Here is an 18,795-nt window from a genome sequence, read left to right as displayed (position 1 = left end):
AATGTCAGTGAGGATTAACACAATTTTAATGAACATTGAGGTCCACAACACATCCAGCTCGCAGTCAAAAAGATGGCACGCAGCCCGCTGGAGCGGTCAAAAAGATGGTGCAAATCCTGCTTGAGTCACGTGACCTCTGACCCCGGATCAGCATCCTCCTCACGCCTGTGGCGCGTCCGAGCGCACAGGGATGGACAGCTACACGGTGTGTCTGGGCTCGACAATACCGCAACGAGTCCGCCGTCAGCACAGCAACCTGCGACCCGATAATCCGGCCCCCCCCAGCATGACCTCGAGGCCGCGTGAGGAAGAGCCAGAGAGAGCCACCCACTGCATAATGCCCAAGAAGGCAGCTCGGGGACAAGGTGCAGAGGACCAAAGCGAGCCAACTGACGGTACGACGAACCTGCGATGGAGGAGACCCTCAGACCGCCGCTTGGGGACCCCCTTCCTGCTGCTCAAGTGCGCCAGGCACGTGAGAGGTCATCCGGAGGGTCAGCACATTTGCCACCTTGCAACAGCCGTCGTCACATGTCAGCAGACGGGACACGGCCACGCTGACCTTTCATTCGAACTCGCTGACATCCAACGACAACGACCCCTCCCCAAAGGTCACCTGGAGGGGTCAACAACACACACGCAGGTCACTACAGCTGCCGCTTCCAACATTGAGTGTCTCTAGCGTTGTTGTCGTTGTGTGCTTGTTGTTTTTGGTCGGGGTCCCCCGGGACCTTGCGCGCAGTTTGGGCACCACCCTGGCGGTCCTTGACGGACCGTGCATTCCCCTAATCCCTTACCCTAACCCCAACCCCAACCCCAACCCTAAACCTAACCCGCCTGTGCCTCGGGACTGCCGCCTGGGGGGTGCCCTGCTGTTTGTGGGTTTTCTCGGGTGGACTCCGTGCCGGAAACACACAGGTGCAAAACAAATATGCATTAAAAAATATATTTGTGTGGACTATATTGGGTGAGAATTGGGAACAGATTCAATGTAATTCTCAAAAATTGCCATATTATGTGTTTTTGAAGTCCATATTGGATACTGCATAATTTATGGTATTTATAACATTATTATTTCTTTAATTTTGCCATAATGGTCTTTATTTACATATATATAGTTTCATTTTGCTATATATATATATTATTTCTGTTTTATACCAGTCACCGGGTGATTTTGATTATAACTGCACTGGCCCTTTAAATCGGCATCCATTTTGTGTGCAAAAGCACGTCACCATGTGTAGGCTGGCAGAGGCAGTTCAGCTCCCGGCTGGAATGCATGCCTCTGGGAGGCCTGGCTGCCTCTCATTATGTTTGTACCATTTTAGGCCTGATGAAGACTGAATAAAGTCGAAACGTTGCCTGTTCATCTGGATGGTAATTATTATTTTTTCATTTATTTCATTTTTACATTTTTGAGCACTATTTTGGTCTGGCTGTGGCTTGTGGCCTACTTAGCTCCACAGCTAATTAGCGGTAGCTCGCCGCTTTTGGTTCACAATAACCAATATTTTTGAACCTGCACAACCTCTTGCTGCTTCCAAAATGTTCTCATGCCGTGAATATTGGACCCTGCACGCGCCTGGAGGCCCCGGACCCCTCGGTGAGACACCTGGACACCGTAGGTGAGTCGCCATGACAACCACAAAATGGCTGGCCCCTATTTGACTTTAAATGACCCTAAAGGTCACTGGGCTAATTCGGCTTCACCATGCCCACTAGCAGCAATGTTGCTATCCATTATGCAACCACATTAGTGCAGAGGTTCACTCCCCATTTTGCCACAAAAAAGAAGAATGTCAGTGAGGATTAACACAATTTTAATGAACATTGAGGTCCACAACACATCCAGCTCGCAGTCAAAAAGATGGCACGCAGCCCGCTGGAGCGGTCAAAAAGATGGTGCAAATCCTGCTTGAGTCACGTGACCTCTGACCCCGGATCAGCATCCTCCTCACGCCTGTGGCGCGTCCGAGCGCACAGGGATGGACAGCTACACGGTGTGTCTGGGCTCGACAATACCGCAACGAGTCCGCCGTCAGCACAGCAACCTGCGACCCGATAATCCGGCCCCCCCCAGCATGACCTCGAGGCCGCGTGAGGAAGAGCCAGAGAGAGCCACCCACTGCATAATGCCCAAGAAGGCAGCTCGGGGACAAGGTGCAGAGGACCAAAGCGAGCCAACTGACGGTACGACGAACCTGCGATGGAGGAGACCCTCAGACCGCCGCTTGGGGACCCCCTTCCTGCTGCTCAAGTGCGCCAGGCACGTGAGAGGTCATCCGGAGGGTCAGCACATTTGCCACCTTGCAACAGCCGTCGTCACATGTCAGCAGACGGGACACGGCCACGCTGACCTTTCATTCGAACTCGCTGACATCCAACGACAACGACCCCTCCCCAAAGGTCACCTGGAGGGGTCAACAACACACACGCAGGTCACTACAGCTGCCGCTTCCAACATTGAGTGTCTCTAGCGTTGTTGTCGTTGTGTGCTTGTTGTTTTTGGTCGGGGTCCCCCGGGACCTTGCGCGCAGTTTGGGCACCACCCTGGCGGTCCTTGACGGACCGTGCATTCCCCTAATCCCTTACCCTAACCCCAACCCCAACCCCAACCCTAAACCTAACCCGCCTGTGCCTCGGGACTGCCGCCTGGGGGGTGCCCTGCTGTTTGTGGGTTTTCTCGGGTGGACTCCGTGCCGGAAACACACAGGTGCAAAACAAATATGCATTAAAAAATATATTTGTGTGGACTATATTGGGTGAGAATTGGGAACAGATTCAATGTAATTCTCAAAAATTGCCATATTATGTGTTTTTGAAGTCCATATTGGATACTGCATAATTTATGGTATTTATAACATTATTATTTCTTTAATTTTGCCATAATGGTCTTTATTTACATATATATAGTTTCATTTTGCTATATATATATATTTCACCGGGTGATTTTGATTATAACTGCACTGGCCCTTTAAATCGGCATCCATTTTGTGTGCAAAAGCACGTCACCATGTGTAGGCTGGCAGAGGCAGTTCAGCTCCCGGCTGGAATGCATGCCTCTGGGAGGCCTGGCTGCCTCTCATTATGTTTGTACCATTTTAGGCCTGATGAAGACTGAATAAAGTCGAAACGTTGCCTGTTCATCTGGATGGTAATTATTATTTTTTCATTTATTTCATTTTTACATTTTTGAGCACTATTTTGGTCTGGCTGTGGCTTGTGGCCTACTTAGCTCCACAGCTAATTAGCGGTAGCTCGCCGCTTTTGGTTCACAATAACCAATATTTTTGAACCTGCACAACCTCTTGCTGCTTCCAAAATGTTCTCATGCCGTGAATATTGGACCCTGCACGCGCCTGGAGGCCCCGGACCCCTCGGTGAGACACCTGGACACCGTAGGTGAGTCGCCATGACAACCACAAAATGGCTGGCCCCTATTTGACTTTAAATGACCCTAAAGGTCACTGGGCTAATTCGGCTTCACCATGCCCACTAGCAGCAATGTTGCTATCCATTATGCAACCACATTAGTGCAGAGGTTCACTCCCCATTTTGCCACAAAAAAGAAGAATGTCAGTGAGGATTAACACAATTTTAATGAACATTGAGGTCCACAACACATCCAGCTCGCAGTCAAAAAGATGGCACGCAGCCCGCTGGAGCGGTCAAAAAGATGGTGCAAATCCTGCTTGAGTCACGTGACCTCTGACCCCGGATCAGCATCCTCCTCACGCCTGTGGCGCGTCCGAGCGCACAGGGATGGACAGCTACACGGTGTGTCTGGGCTCGACAATACCGCAACGAGTCCGCCGTCAGCACAGCAACCTGCGACCCGATAATCCGGCCCCCCCCAGCATGACCTCGAGGCCGCGTGAGGAAGAGCCAGAGAGAGCCACCCACTGCATAATGCCCAAGAAGGCAGCTCGGGGACAAGGTGCAGAGGACCAAAGCGAGCCAACTGACGGTACGACGAACCTGCGATGGAGGAGACCCTCAGACCGCCGCTTGGGGACCCCCTTCCTGCTGCTCAAGTGCGCCAGGCACGTGAGAGGTCATCCGGAGGGTCAGCACATTTGCCACCTTGCAACAGCCGTCGTCACATGTCAGCAGACGGGACACGGCCACGCTGACCTTTCATTCGAACTCGCTGACATCCAACGACAACGACCCCTCCCCAAAGGTCACCTGGAGGGGTCAACAACACACACGCAGGTCACTACAGCTGCCGCTTCCAACATTGAGTGTCTCTAGCGTTGTTGTCGTTGTGTGCTTGTTGTTTTTGGTCGGGGTCCCCCGGGACCTTGCGCGCAGTTTGGGCACCACCCTGGCGGTCCTTGACGGACCGTGCATTCCCCTAATCCCTTACCCTAACCCCAACCCCAACCCCAACCCTAAACCTAACCCGCCTGTGCCTCGGGACTGCCGCCTGGGGGGTGCCCTGCTGTTTGTGGGTTTTCTCGGGTGGACTCCGTGCCGGAAACACACAGGTGCAAAACAAATATGCATTAAAAAATATATTTGTGTGGACTATATTGGGTGAGAATTGGGAACAGATTCAATGTAATTCTCAAAAATTGCCATATTATGTGTTTTTGAAGTCCATATTGGATACTGCATAATTTATGGTATTTATAACATTATTATTTCTTTAATTTTGCCATAATGGTCTTTATTTACATATATATAGTTTCATTTTGCTATATATATATATTATTTCTGTTTTATACCAGTCACCGGGTGATTTTGATTATAACTGCACTGGCCCTTTAAATCGGCATCCATTTTGTGTGCAAAAGCACGTCACCATGTGTAGGCTGGCAGAGGCAGTTCAGCTCCCGGCTGGAATGCATGCCTCTGGGAGGCCTGGCTGCCTCTCATTATGTTTGTACCATTTTAGGCCTGATGAAGACTGAATAAAGTCGAAACGTTGCCTGTTCATCTGGATGGTAATTATTATTTTTTCATTTATTTCATTTTTACATTTTTGAGCACTATTTTGGTCTGGCTGTGGCTTGTGGCCTACTTAGCTCCACAGCTAATTAGCGGTAGCTCGCCGCTTTTGGTTCACAATAACCAATATTTTTGAACCTGCACAACCTCTTGCTGCTTCCAAAATGTTCTCATGCCGTGAATATTGGACCCTGCACGCGCCTGGAGGCCCCGGACCCCTCGGTGAGACACCTGGACACCGTAGGTGAGTCGCCATGACAACCACAAAATGGCTGGCCCCTATTTGACTTTAAATGACCCTAAAGGTCACTGGGCTAATTCGGCTTCACCATGCCCACTAGCAGCAATGTTGCTATCCATTATGCAACCACATTAGTGCAGAGGTTCACTCCCCATTTTGCCACAAAAAAGAAGAATGTCAGTGAGGATTAACACAATTTTAATGAACATTGAGGTCCACAACACATCCAGCTCGCAGTCAAAAAGATGGCACGCAGCCCGCTGGAGCGGTCAAAAAGATGGTGCAAATCCTGCTTGAGTCACGTGACCTCTGACCCCGGATCAGCATCCTCCTCACGCCTGTGGCGCGTCCGAGCGCACAGGGATGGACAGCTACACGGTGTGTCTGGGCTCGACAATACCGCAACGAGTCCGCCGTCAGCACAGCAACCTGCGACCCGATAATCCGGCCCCCCCCAGCATGACCTCGAGGCCGCGTGAGGAAGAGCCAGAGAGAGCCACCCACTGCATAATGCCCAAGAAGGCAGCTCGGGGACAAGGTGCAGAGGACCAAAGCGAGCCAACTGACGGTACGACGAACCTGCGATGGAGGAGACCCTCAGACCGCCGCTTGGGGACCCCCTTCCTGCTGCTCAAGTGCGCCAGGCACGTGAGAGGTCATCCGGAGGGTCAGCACATTTGCCACCTTGCAACAGCCGTCGTCACATGTCAGCAGACGGGACACGGCCACGCTGACCTTTCATTCGAACTCGCTGACATCCAACGACAACGACCCCTCCCCAAAGGTCACCTGGAGGGGTCAACAACACACACGCAGGTCACTACAGCTGCCGCTTCCAACATTGAGTGTCTCTAGCGTTGTTGTCGTTGTGTGCTTGTTGTTTTTGGTCGGGGTCCCCCGGGACCTTGCGCGCAGTTTGGGCACCACCCTGGCGGTCCTTGACGGACCGTGCATTCCCCTAATCCCTTACCCTAACCCCAACCCCAACCCCAACCCTAAACCTAACCCTAACCCTAACCCTAACCCTAACCCTAACCCTAACCCTAACCCTAACCCTAACCCTAACCCTAACCCTAACCCTAACCCTAACCCTAACCCTAACCTAACCCTAACCCTAACCCTAACCCTAACCCTAACCCTAACCCTAACCCTAACCCTAACCCTAACCCTAACCCTAACCCTAACCCTAACCCTAACCCTAACCCTAACCCTAACCCTAACCCTAACCCTAACCCTAACCCTAACCCTAACCCTAACCCTAACCCTAACCCTAACCCTAACCCTAACCCTAACCCTAACCCTAACCCTAACCCTAACCCTAACCCTAACCCTAACCCTAACCCTAACCCTAACCCTAACCCTAACCCTAACCCTAACCCTAACCCTAACCCTAACCCTAACCCTAACCCTAACCCTAACCCTAACCCTAACCCTAACCCTAACCCTAACCCTAACCCTAACCCTAACCCTAACCCTAACCCTAACCCTAACCCTAACCCTAACCCTAACCCTAACCCTAACCCTAACCCTAACCCTAACCCTAACCCTAACCCTAACCCTAACCCTAACCCTAACCCTAACCCTAACCCTAACCCTAACCCTAACCCTAACCCTAACCCTAACCCTAACCCTAACCCTAACCCTAACCCTAACCCTAACCCTAACCCTAACCCTAACCCTAACCCTAACCCTAACCCTAACCCTAACCCTAACCCTAACCCTAACCCTAACCCTAACCCTAACCCTAACCCTAACCCTAACCCTAACCCTAACCCTAACCCTAACCCTAACCCTAACCCTAACCCTAACCCTAACCCTAACCCTAACCCTAACCCTAACCCTAACCCTAACCCTAACCCTAACCCTAACCCTAACCCTAACCCTAACCCTAACCCTAACCCTAACCCTAACCCTAACCCTAACCCTAACCCTAACCCTAACCCTAACCCTAACCCTAACCCTAACCCTAACCCTAACCCTAACCCTAACCCTAACCCTAACCCTAACCCTAACCCTAACCCTAACCCTAACCCTAACCCTAACCCTAACCCTAACCCTAACCCTAACCCTAACCCTAACCCTAACCCTAACCCTAACCCTAACCCTAACCCTAACCCTAACCCTAACCCTAACCCTAACCCTAACCCTAACCCTAACCCTAACCCTAACCCTAACCCTAACCCTAACCCTAACCCTAACCCTAACCCTAACCCTAACCCTAACCCTAACCCTAACCCTAACCCTAACCCTAACCCTAACCCTAACCCTAACCCTAACCCTAACCCTAACCCTAACCCTAACCCTAACCCTAACCCTAACCCTAACCCTAACCCTAACCCTAACCCTAACCCTAACCCTAACCCTAACCCTAACCCTAACCCTAACCCTAAGTTCACCTGACTTCACTTTGCTGCTTGTGATCGATGAGAGAAGACTCCCGCACTCTGTAAGCATTTAACTTTTATTTCCTCTTTCCTTTTCTATGGCACATCACGCCTGATGAAGGTTATTCTTACCGAAACGTTGCATGGATGTGTCATAGTTTGTAAATAAATAGTGCTATTTTTTCGAACTTTTGGACCTTTTCCTTGGATTATATTTTTCTATTTTTACTGCCCATGTGCACATTTTGGCTACCTCCCATTACTGTAGCATATCTTTTATTCATATAATGTCCGAATTTGTGCGGATGCAGCCGCTATTTGGGTCAAATCAATCGACCCAGGCCATGCCATTCGGACGGCCGCCATTAATGCTAACTGTTAGCCCACAACCACATGGTCCTGACTCTCACTCTGGGCCACACAAGAGCGGCCATTTAGGCTACAGAACACCACAGGGAGGTAGCCCCCAAGACAATCATTTTGGCCTCCAAACTAGATGCATGCAAAACATCATAATTATGATGCATCATCAAAAAAATATTAATAATCATAATTGGCCACCAACCATCAAAAGAATGGTTCAAACACTGACTATCATGATCAAGCCTGCACAAAACAATGCCGGCACGCAGGCTTTGATCTCAGTGAATCCAAAATTGGGCTGACACAACAATTGGCATATTAAGGAAGCATTATTTAAATTCCATAAAAATTGAAATGGACAAACTGACCACCCAAATTGATTCAAAATGGAGGTCCGCTTTCTTCATCGCTTCCAATTGGGCCAAGAAAAAGTTGGGCTCAAAATTGACTCTTGACACCCTAAAACATGCGGAGACCCAAATCACTTCGCTGGTGTCACCTGACCCCCACATGGCTACCACGACTGGAGACCAGGATGACGCAGGACGAGCAACACCATCAGGACCGACCGATGACGTCACACCGGCGACTCCCCCCGATCCACCCCCGAAACCTCGGGCCCAGGCGGAGATCCATGGCGAGTTCCGTCCTTCTACCGGCGCGGCACCGGCTGTTCCCACGACTCCACAACCGTCCACGATACACGCTGAGGCTACCTGCCCCCCTTCTGTGACGCAAGAATACGGCAGTAAAGGGTTACCCTGCAGACGTCCCGTGATCGACCGGAGACCTTGGACCGTGGGACCCCGGCCCCCCCAGGTACGAAACCGGACTTATTATGAACCCCCTCCCACCTGCAGGCGACTAGGGACGGAGAGGTTGAAGCGCACGAGTGCTGAACTGATCCGGCCTCCTGAATACATCTCGTATACCATCCCTGTCGAACCAGAGCGACAGCCCAGCACCGACCTCACCGATGTGCTGACACGGTGGTTCCGACAGTGGACTGGCCTATCCCACATGGGGTGCCCTACTCCAGTAAACAATCTGGTAAAATTATTGTAACTAAACAGGTGAAAAAATGTGTCTCACCTACATATGTCTGATTTGCACTATTTTGGCTCATTTGCATATGTCTGACCTGCCCTTATGTGTTGATGTGCCTCTTGCAGGGTCCTCGGGGGTTCCCGTGTTTGGCGGGGCGTCACCTTGGCGGGGGGATAGATGGACAGTGCACACACCCCTCCCCCCCTTTTTCTTTCTCTCTCTCTCTCTCTATCTCTCTATTTTTCACACCCTCCTCTAAACCTAATCAGCCCGTGCCTCCCCCCCGTCGCCGGGTTGGCGCCTTGCTTTGCGTGGGTCCCTCTGGGGTCTCTGTTGGGGGCCTCCACTACCAAATTCCTGTAAAAATTGCACAGGTGAACAATTAACATAAATCATTCCTGTAAACATGCACAGGTTAATAATTAACAAAAATGATTCCTGTAAACATTACACAGGTCAATTAATAGCATATCCAATTCCTGTAAAAATTTAACAGGTTAATTCACAACACATTCAATTCCTGTAAACAATCCACAGGTTAATTGACAACATATCCAAGTCCTGTAAACCTACACAGGCACAATTGTCATATTCAATTCAATTGTCACTTTTTGTCTTGGGACTACAGAGACACTGTACTATTTCATCACCCTTTTAAAACTTGTTGTACAACTTTTCTAGGGTCACAGTTTTCTCTCGCACCTAGTTATGCTATTTGATAATCCATGCTGGACACTCATAACTAAGGTGCATTCTAGTGCACATGGGCTGCAGAGAACTTTTTCCTAAACCTAACCATAGTCCTGGCCCTATCATAGCCCTGGCCCTATTCTCATCCTAACCCTAACCTTGTTTGTAATTGTGCACAATAATTCAAGGCTTAAGGCATAACAATATAATTCATGGTGACTGTGGTAAAACAACAGGTTCCTGGATGAAGTTCTCTGCCACCTAGATTGTCTTTTGAAACTCCCAATGGGACAAAGAATATCTAAGGTGTTTTTCCTGTATTTTATTTATCATTATTTGTCATTATTTCTTACATTTTACAGTTTTATACAGGTTTATATGGCACTGCATTGTGATGAGCGGCTTTGTCCACCAGATGGCAGCATTGACCTATTTATAAACGCCTGTTGAATGTTTGTGTGAAAAAAACAAAAAAGTTCACCTGACTTCACTTTGCTGCTTGTGATCGATGAGAGAAGACTCCCGCACTCTGTAAGCATTTAACTTTTATTTCCTCTTTCCTTTTCTATGGCACATCACGCCTGATGAAGGTTATTCTTACCGAAACGTTGCATGGATGTGTCATAGTTTGTAAATAAATAGTGCTATTTTTTCGAACTTTTGGACCTTTTCCTTGGATTATATTTTTCTATTTTTACTGCCCATGTGCACATTTTGGCTACCTCCCATTACTGTAGCATATCTTTTATTCATATAATGTCCGAATTTGTGCGGATGCAGCCGCTATTTGGGTCAAATCAATCGACCCAGGCCATGCCATTCGGACGGCCGCCATTAATGCTAACTGTTAGCCCACAACCACATGGTCCTGACTCTCACTCTGGGCCACACAAGAGCGGCCATTTAGGCTACAGAACACCACAGGGAGGTAGCCCCCAAGACAATCATTTTGGCCTCCAAACTAGATGCATGCAAAACATCATAATTATGATGCATCATCAAAAAAATATTAATAATCATAATTGGCCACCAACCATCAAAAGAATGGTTCAAACACTGACTATCATGATCAAGCCTGCACAAAACAATGCCGGCACGCAGGCTTTGATCTCAGTGAATGCAAAAAATTGGGCTGACACAACAATTGGCATATTAAGGAAGCATTATTTAAATTCCATAAAAATTGAAATGGACAAACTGACCACCCAAATTGATTCAAAATGGAGGTCCGCTTTCTTCATCGCTTCCAATTGGGCCAAGAAAAAGTTGGGCTCAAAATTGACTCTTGACACCCTAAAACATGCGGAGACCCAAATCACTTCGCTGGTGTCACCTGACCCCCACATGGCTACCACGACTGGAGACCAGGATGACGCAGGACGAGCAACACCATCAGGACCGACCGATGACGTCACACCGGCGACTCCCCCCGATCCACCCCCGAAACCTCGGGCCCAGGCGGAGATCCATGGCGAGTTCCGTCCTTCTACCGGCGCGGCACCGGCTGTTCCCACGACTCCACAACCGTCCACGATACACGCTGAGGCTACCTGCCCCCCTTCTGTGACGCAAGAATACGGCAGTAAAGGGTTACCCTGCAGACGTCCCGTGATCGACCGGAGACCTTGGACCGTGGGACCCCGGCCCCCCCAGGTACGAAACCGGACTTATTATGAACCCCCTCCCACCTGCAGGCGACTAGGGACGGAGAGGTTGAAGCGCACGAGTGCTGAACTGATCCGGCCTCCTGAATACATCTCGTATACCATCCCTGTCGAACCAGAGCGACAGCCCAGCACCGACCTCACCGATGTGCTGACACGGTGGTTCCGACAGTGGACTGGCCTATCCCACATGGGGTGCCCTACTCCAGTAAACAATCTGGTAAAATTATTGTAACTAAACAGGTGAAAAAATGTGTCTCACCTACATATGTCTGATTTGCACTATTTTGGCTCATTTGCATATGTCTGACCTGCCCTTATGTGTTGATGTGCCTCTTGCAGGGTCCTCGGGGGTTCCCGTGTTTGGCGGGGCGTCACCTTGGCGGGGGGATAGATGGACAGTGCACACACCCCTCCCCCCCTTTTTCTTTCTCTCTCTCTCTCTCTATCTCTCTATTTTTCACACCCTCCTCTAAACCTAATCAGCCCGTGCCTCCCCCCCGTCGCCGGGTTGGCGCCTTGCTTTGCGTGGGTCCCTCTGGGGTCTCTGTTGGGGGCCTCCACTACCAAATTCCTGTAAAAATTGCACAGGTGAACAATTAACATAAATCATTCCTGTAAACATGCACAGGTTAATAATTAACAAAAATGATTCCTGTAAACATTACACAGGTCAATTAATAGCATATCCAATTCCTGTAAAAATTTAACAGGTTAATTCACAACACATTCAATTCCTGTAAACAATCCACAGGTTAATTGACAACATATCCAAGTCCTGTAAACCTACACAGGCACAATTGTCATATTCAATTCAATTGTCACTTTTTGTCTTGGGACTACAGAGACACTGTACTATTTCATCACCCTTTTAAAACTTGTTGTACAACTTTTCTAGGGTCACAGTTTTCTCTCGCACCTAGTTATGCTATTTGATAATCCATGCTGGACACTCATAACTAAGGTGCATTCTAGTGCACATGGGCTGCAGAGAACTTTTTCCTAAACCTAACCATAGTCCTGGCCCTATCATAGCCCTGGCCCTATTCTCATCCTAACCCTAACCTTGTTTGTAATTGTGCACAATAATTCAAGGCTTAAGGCATAACAATATAATTCATGGTGACTGTGGTAAAACAACAGGTTCCTGGATGAAGTTCTCTGCCACCTAGATTGTCTTTTGAAACTCCCAATGGGACAAAGAATATCTAAGGTGTTTTTCCTGTATTTTATTTATCATTATTTGTCATTATTTCTTACATTTTACAGTTTTATACAGGTTTATATGGCACTGCATTGTGATGAGCGGCTTTGTCCACCAGATGGCAGCATTGACCTATTTATAAACGCCTGTTGAATGTTTGTGTGAAAAAAACAAAAAAGTTCACCTGACTTCACTTTGCTGCTTGTGATCGATGAGAGAAGACTCCCGCACTCTGTAAGCATTTAACTTTTATTTCCTCTTTCCTTTTCTATGGCACATCACGCCTGATGAAGGTTATTCTTACCGAAACGTTGCATGGATGTGTCATAGTTTGTAAATAAATAGTGCTATTTTTTCGAACTTTTGGACCTTTTCCTTGGATTATATTTTTCTATTTTTACTGCCCATGTGCACATTTTGGCTACCTCCCATTACTGTAGCATATCTTTTATTCATATAATGTCCGAATTTGTGCGGATGCAGCCGCTATTTGGGTCAAATCAATCGACCCAGGCCATGCCATTCGGACGGCCGCCATTAATGCTAACTGTTAGCCCACAACCACATGGTCCTGACTCTCACTCTGGGCCACACAAGAGCGGCCATTTAGGCTACAGAACACCACAGGGAGGTAGCCCCCAAGACAATCATTTTGGCCTCCAAACTAGATGCATGCAAAACATCATAATTATGATGCATCATCAAAAAAATATTAATAATCATAATTGGCCACCAACCATCAAAAGAATGGTTCAAACACTGACTATCATGATCAAGCCTGCACAAAACAATGCCGGCACGCAGGCTTTGATCTCAGTGAATGCAAAAAATTGGGCTGACACAACAATTGGCATATTAAGGAAGCATTATTTAAATTCCATAAAAATTGAAATGGACAAACTGACCACCCAAATTGATTCAAAATGGAGGTCCGCTTTCTTCATCGCTTCCAATTGGGCCAAGAAAAAGTTGGGCTCAAAATTGACTCTTGACACCCTAAAACATGCGGAGACCCAAATCACTTCGCTGGTGTCACCTGACCCCCACATGGCTACCACGACTGGAGACCAGGATGACGCAGGACGAGCAACACCATCAGGACCGACCGATGACGTCACACCGGCGACTCCCCCCGATCCACCCCCGAAACCTCGGGCCCAGGCGGAGATCCATGGCGAGTTCCGTCCTTCTACCGGCGCGGCACCGGCTGTTCCCACGACTCCACAACCGTCCACGATACACGCTGAGGCTACCTGCCCCCCTTCTGTGACGCAAGAATACGGCAGTAAAGGGTTACCCTGCAGACGTCCCGTGATCGACCGGAGACCTTGGACCGTGGGACCCCGGCCCCCCCAGGTACGAAACCGGACTTATTATGAACCCCCTCCCACCTGCAGGCGACTAGGGACGGAGAGGTTGAAGCGCACGAGTGCTGAACTGATCCGGCCTCCTGAATACATCTCGTATACCATCCCTGTCGAACCAGAGCGACAGCCCAGCACCGACCTCACCGATGTGCTGACACGGTGGTTCCGACAGTGGACTGGCCTATCCCACATGGGGTGCCCTACTCCAGTAAACAATCTGGTAAAATTATTGTAACTAAACAGGTGAAAAAATGTGTCTCACCTACATATGTCTGATTTGCACTATTTTGGCTCATTTGCATATGTCTGACCTGCCCTTATGTGTTGATGTGCCTCTTGCAGGGTCCTCGGGGGTTCCCGTGTTTGGCGGGGCGTCACCTTGGCGGGGGGATAGATGGACAGTGCACACACCCCTCCCCCCCTTTTTCTTTCTCTCTCTCTCTCTCTATCTCTCTATTTTTCACACCCTCCTCTAAACCTAATCAGCCCGTGCCTCCCCCCCGTCGCCGGGTTGGCGCCTTGCTTTGCGTGGGTCCCTCTGGGGTCTCTGTTGGGGGCCTCCACTACCAAATTCCTGTAAAAATTGCACAGGTGAACAATTAACATAAATCATTCCTGTAAACATGCACAGGTTAATAATTAACAAAAATGATTCCTGTAAACATTACACAGGTCAATTAATAGCATATCCAATTCCTGTAAAAATTTAACAGGTTAATTCACAACACATTCAATTCCTGTAAACAATCCACAGGTTAATTGACAACATATCCAAGTCCTGTAAACCTACACAGGCACAATTGTCATATTCAATTCAATTGTCACTTTTTGTCTTGGGACTACAGAGACACTGTACTATTTCATCACCCTTTTAAAACTTGTTGTACAACTTTTCTAGGGTCACAGTTTTCTCTCGCACCTAGTTATGCTATTTGATAATCCATGCTGGACACTCATAACTAAGGTGCATTCTAGTGCACATGGGCTGCAGAGAACTTTTTCCTAAACCTAACCATAGTCCTGGCCCTATCATAGCCCTGGCCCTATTCTCATCCTAACCCTAACCTTGTTTGTAATTGTGCACAATAATTCAAGGCTTAAGGCATAACAATATAATTCATGGTGACTGTGGTAAAACAACAGGTTCCTGGATGAAGTTCTCTGCCACCTAGATTGTCTTTTGAAACTCCCAATGGGACAAAGAATATCTAAGGTGTTTTTCCTGTATTTTATTTATCATTATTTGTCATTATTTCTTACATTTTACAGTTTTATACAGGTTTATATGGCACTGCATTGTGATGAGCGGCTTTGTCCACCAGATGGCAGCATTGACCTATTTATAAACGCCTGTTGAATGTTTGTGTGAAAAAAACAAAAAAGTTCACCTGACTTCACTTTGCTGCTTGTGATCGATGAGAGAAGACTCCCGCACTCTGTAAGCATTTAACTTTTATTTCCTCTTTCCTTTTCTATGGCACATCACGCCTGATGAAGGTTATTCTTACCGAAACGTTGCATGGATGTGTCATAGTTTGTAAATAAATAGTGCTATTTTTTCGAACTTTTGGACCTTTTCCTTGGATTATATTTTTCTATTTTTACTGCCCATGTGCACATTTTGGCTACCTCCCATTACTGTAGCATATCTTTTATTCATATAATGTCCGAATTTGTGCGGATGCAGCCGCTATTTGGGTCAAATCAATCGACCCAGGCCATGCCATTCGGACGGCCGCCATTAATGCTAACTGTTAGCCCACAACCACATGGTCCTGACTCTCACTCTGGGCCACACAAGAGCGGCCATTTAGGCTACAGAACACCACAGGGAGGTAGCCCCCAAGACAATCATTTTGGCCTCCAAACTAGATGCATGCAAAACATCATAATTATGATGCATCATCAAAAAAATATTAATAATCATAATTGGCCACCAACCATCAAAAGAATGGTTCAAACACTGACTATCATGATCAAGCCTGCACAAAACAATGCCGGCACGCAGGCTTTGATCTCAGTGAATGCAAAAAATTGGGCTGACACAACAATTGGCATATTAAGGAAGCATTATTTAAATTCCATAAAAATTGAAATGGACAAACTGACCACCCAAATTGATTCAAAATGGAGGTCCGCTTTCTTCATCGCTTCCAATTGGGCCAAGAAAAAGTTGGGCTCAAAATTGACTCTTGACACCCTAAAACATGCGGAGACCCAAATCACTTCGCTGGTGTCACCTGACCCCCACATGGCTACCACGACTGGAGACCAGGATGACGCAGGACGAGCAACACCATCAGGACCGACCGATGACGTCACACCGGCGACTCCCCCCGATCCACCCCCGAAACCTCGGGCCCAGGCGGAGATCCATGGCGAGTTCCGTCCTTCTACCGGCGCGGCACCGGCTGTTCCCACGACTCCACAACCGTCCACGATACACGCTGAGGCTACCTGCCCCCCTTCTGTGACGCAAGAATACGGCAGTAAAGGGTTACCCTGCAGACGTCCCGTGATCGACCGGAGACCTTGGACCGTGGGACCCCGGCCCCCCCAGGTACGAAACCGGACTTATTATGAACCCCCTCCCACCTGCAGGCGACTAGGGACGGAGAGGTTGAAGCGCACGAGTGCTGAACTGATCCGGCCTCCTGAATACATCTCGTATACCATCCCTGTCGAACCAGAGCGACAGCCCAGCACCGACCTCACCGATGTGCTGACACGGTGGTTCCGACAGTGGACTGGCCTATCCCACATGGGGTGCCCTACTCCAGTAAACAATCTGGTAAAATTATTGTAACTAAACAGGTGAAAAAATGTGTCTCACCTACATATGTCTGATTTGCACTATTTTGGCTCATTTGCATATGTCTGACCTGCCCTTATGTGTTGATGTGCCTCTTGCAGGGTCCTCGGGGGTTCCCGTGTTTGGCGGGGCGTCACCTTGGCGGGGGGATAGATGGACAGTGCACACACCCCTCCCCCCCTTTTTCTTTCTCTCTCTCTCTCTCTATCTCTCTATTTTTCACACCCTCCTCTAAACCTAATCAGCCCGTGCCTCCCCCCCGTCGCCGGGTTGGCGCCTTGCTTTGCGTGGGTCCCTCTGGGGTCTCTGTTGGGGGCCTCCACTACCAAATTCCTGTAAAAATTGCACAGGTGAACAATTAACATAAATCATTCCTGTAAACATGCACAGGTTAATAATTAACAAAAATGATTCCTGTAAACATTACACAGGTCAATTAATAGCATATCCAATTCCTGTAAAAATTTAACAGGTTAATTCACAACACATTCAATTCCTGTAAACAATCCACAGGTTAATTGACAACATATCCAAGTCCTGTAAACCTACACAGGCACAATTGTCATATTCAATTCAATTGTCACTTTTTGTCTTGGGACTACAGAGACACTGTACTATTTCATCACCCTTTTAAAACTTGTTGTACAACTTTTCTAGGGTCACAGTTTTCTCTCGCACCTAGTTATGCTATTTGATAATCCATGCTGGACACTCATAACTAAGGTGCATTCTAGTGCACATGGGCTGCAGAGAACTTTTTCCTAAACCTAACCATAGTCCTGGCCCTATCATAGCCCTGGCCCTATTCTCATCCTAACCCTAACCTTGTTTGTAATTGTGCACAATAATTCAAGGCTTAAGGCATAACAATATAATTCATGGTGACTGTGGTAAAACAACAGGTTCCTGGATGAAGTTCTCTGCCACCTAGATTGTCTTTTGAAACTCCCAATGGGACAAAGAATATCTAAGGTGTTTTTCCTGTATTTTATTTATCATTATTTGTCATTATTTCTTACATTTTACAGTTTTATACAGGTTTATATGGCACTGCATTGTGATGAGCGGCTTTGTCCACCAGATGGCAGCATTGACCTATTTATAAACGCCTGTTGAATGTTTGTGTGAAAAAAACAAAAAAGTTCACCTGACTTCACTTTGCTGCTTGTGATCGATGAGAGAAGACTCCCGCACTCTGTAAGCATTTAACTTTTATTTCCTCTTTCCTTTTCTATGGCACATCACGCCTGATGAAGGTTATTCTTACCGAAACGTTGCATGGATGTGTCATAGTTTGTAAATAAATAGTGCTATTTTTTCGAACTTTTGGACCTTTTCCTTGGATTATATTTTTCTATTTTTACTGCCCATGTGCACATTTTGGCTACCTCCCATTACTGTAGCATATCTTTTATTCATATAATGTCCGAATTTGTGCGGATGCAGCCGCTATTTGGGTCAAATCAATCGACCCAGGCCATGCCATTCGGACGGCCGCCATTAATGCTAACTGTTAGCCCACAACCACATGGTCCTGACTCTCACTCTGGGCCACACAAGAGCGGCCATTTAGGCTACAGAACACCACAGGGAGGTAGCCCCCAAGACAATCATTTTGGCCTCCAAACTAGATGCATGCAAAACATCATAATTATGATGCATCATCAAAAAAATATTAATAATCATAATTGGCCACCAACCATCAAAAGAATGGTTCAAACACTGACTATCATGATCAAGCCTGCACAAAACAATGCCGGCACGCAGGCTTTGATCTCAGTGAATGCAAAAAATTGGGCTGACACAACAATTGGCATATTAAGGAAGCATTATTTAAATTCCATAAAAATTGAAATGGACAAACTGACCACCCAAATTGATTCAAAATGGAGGTCCGCTTTCTTCATCGCTTCCAATTGGGCCAAGAAAAAGTTGGGCTCAAAATTGACTCTTGACACCCTAAAACATGCGGAGACCCAAATCACTTCGCTGGTGTCACCTGACCCCCACATGGCTACCACGACTGGAGACCAGGATGACGCAGGACGAGCAACACCATCAGGACCGACC

The 18,795-nt window shown here is 47.8% G+C and overlaps 1 protein-coding gene across 1 annotated transcript in view; it reads right to left on the bottom strand.

Moving 5' to 3' along the window:
• Positions 1 to 5,297: 5,297 nt before the first annotated feature.
• Positions 5,298 to 18,795, bottom strand: part of LOC133545176 (collagen alpha-2(IX) chain-like) — a 107,178-nt gene continuing 93,680 nt past the window's right edge. The window contains exon 9 of the mRNA XM_061890556.1: positions 5,298 to 5,983. The gene's annotated coding sequence lies outside the window, so the exon portion shown is untranslated. The remainder of the gene's footprint in view (positions 5,984 to 18,795) is intronic.

The sequence above is a fragment of the Nerophis ophidion genome, linkage group LG28 (genome assembly GCF_033978795.1).
Source record: "Nerophis ophidion isolate RoL-2023_Sa linkage group LG28, RoL_Noph_v1.0, whole genome shotgun sequence".
Lineage (NCBI taxonomy): Eukaryota > Metazoa > Chordata > Actinopteri > Syngnathiformes > Syngnathidae > Nerophis > Nerophis ophidion.
The sequence above is the reverse complement of the archived record's forward strand: the minus strand, read 5'-3'. Positions and strand labels throughout refer to the sequence as shown.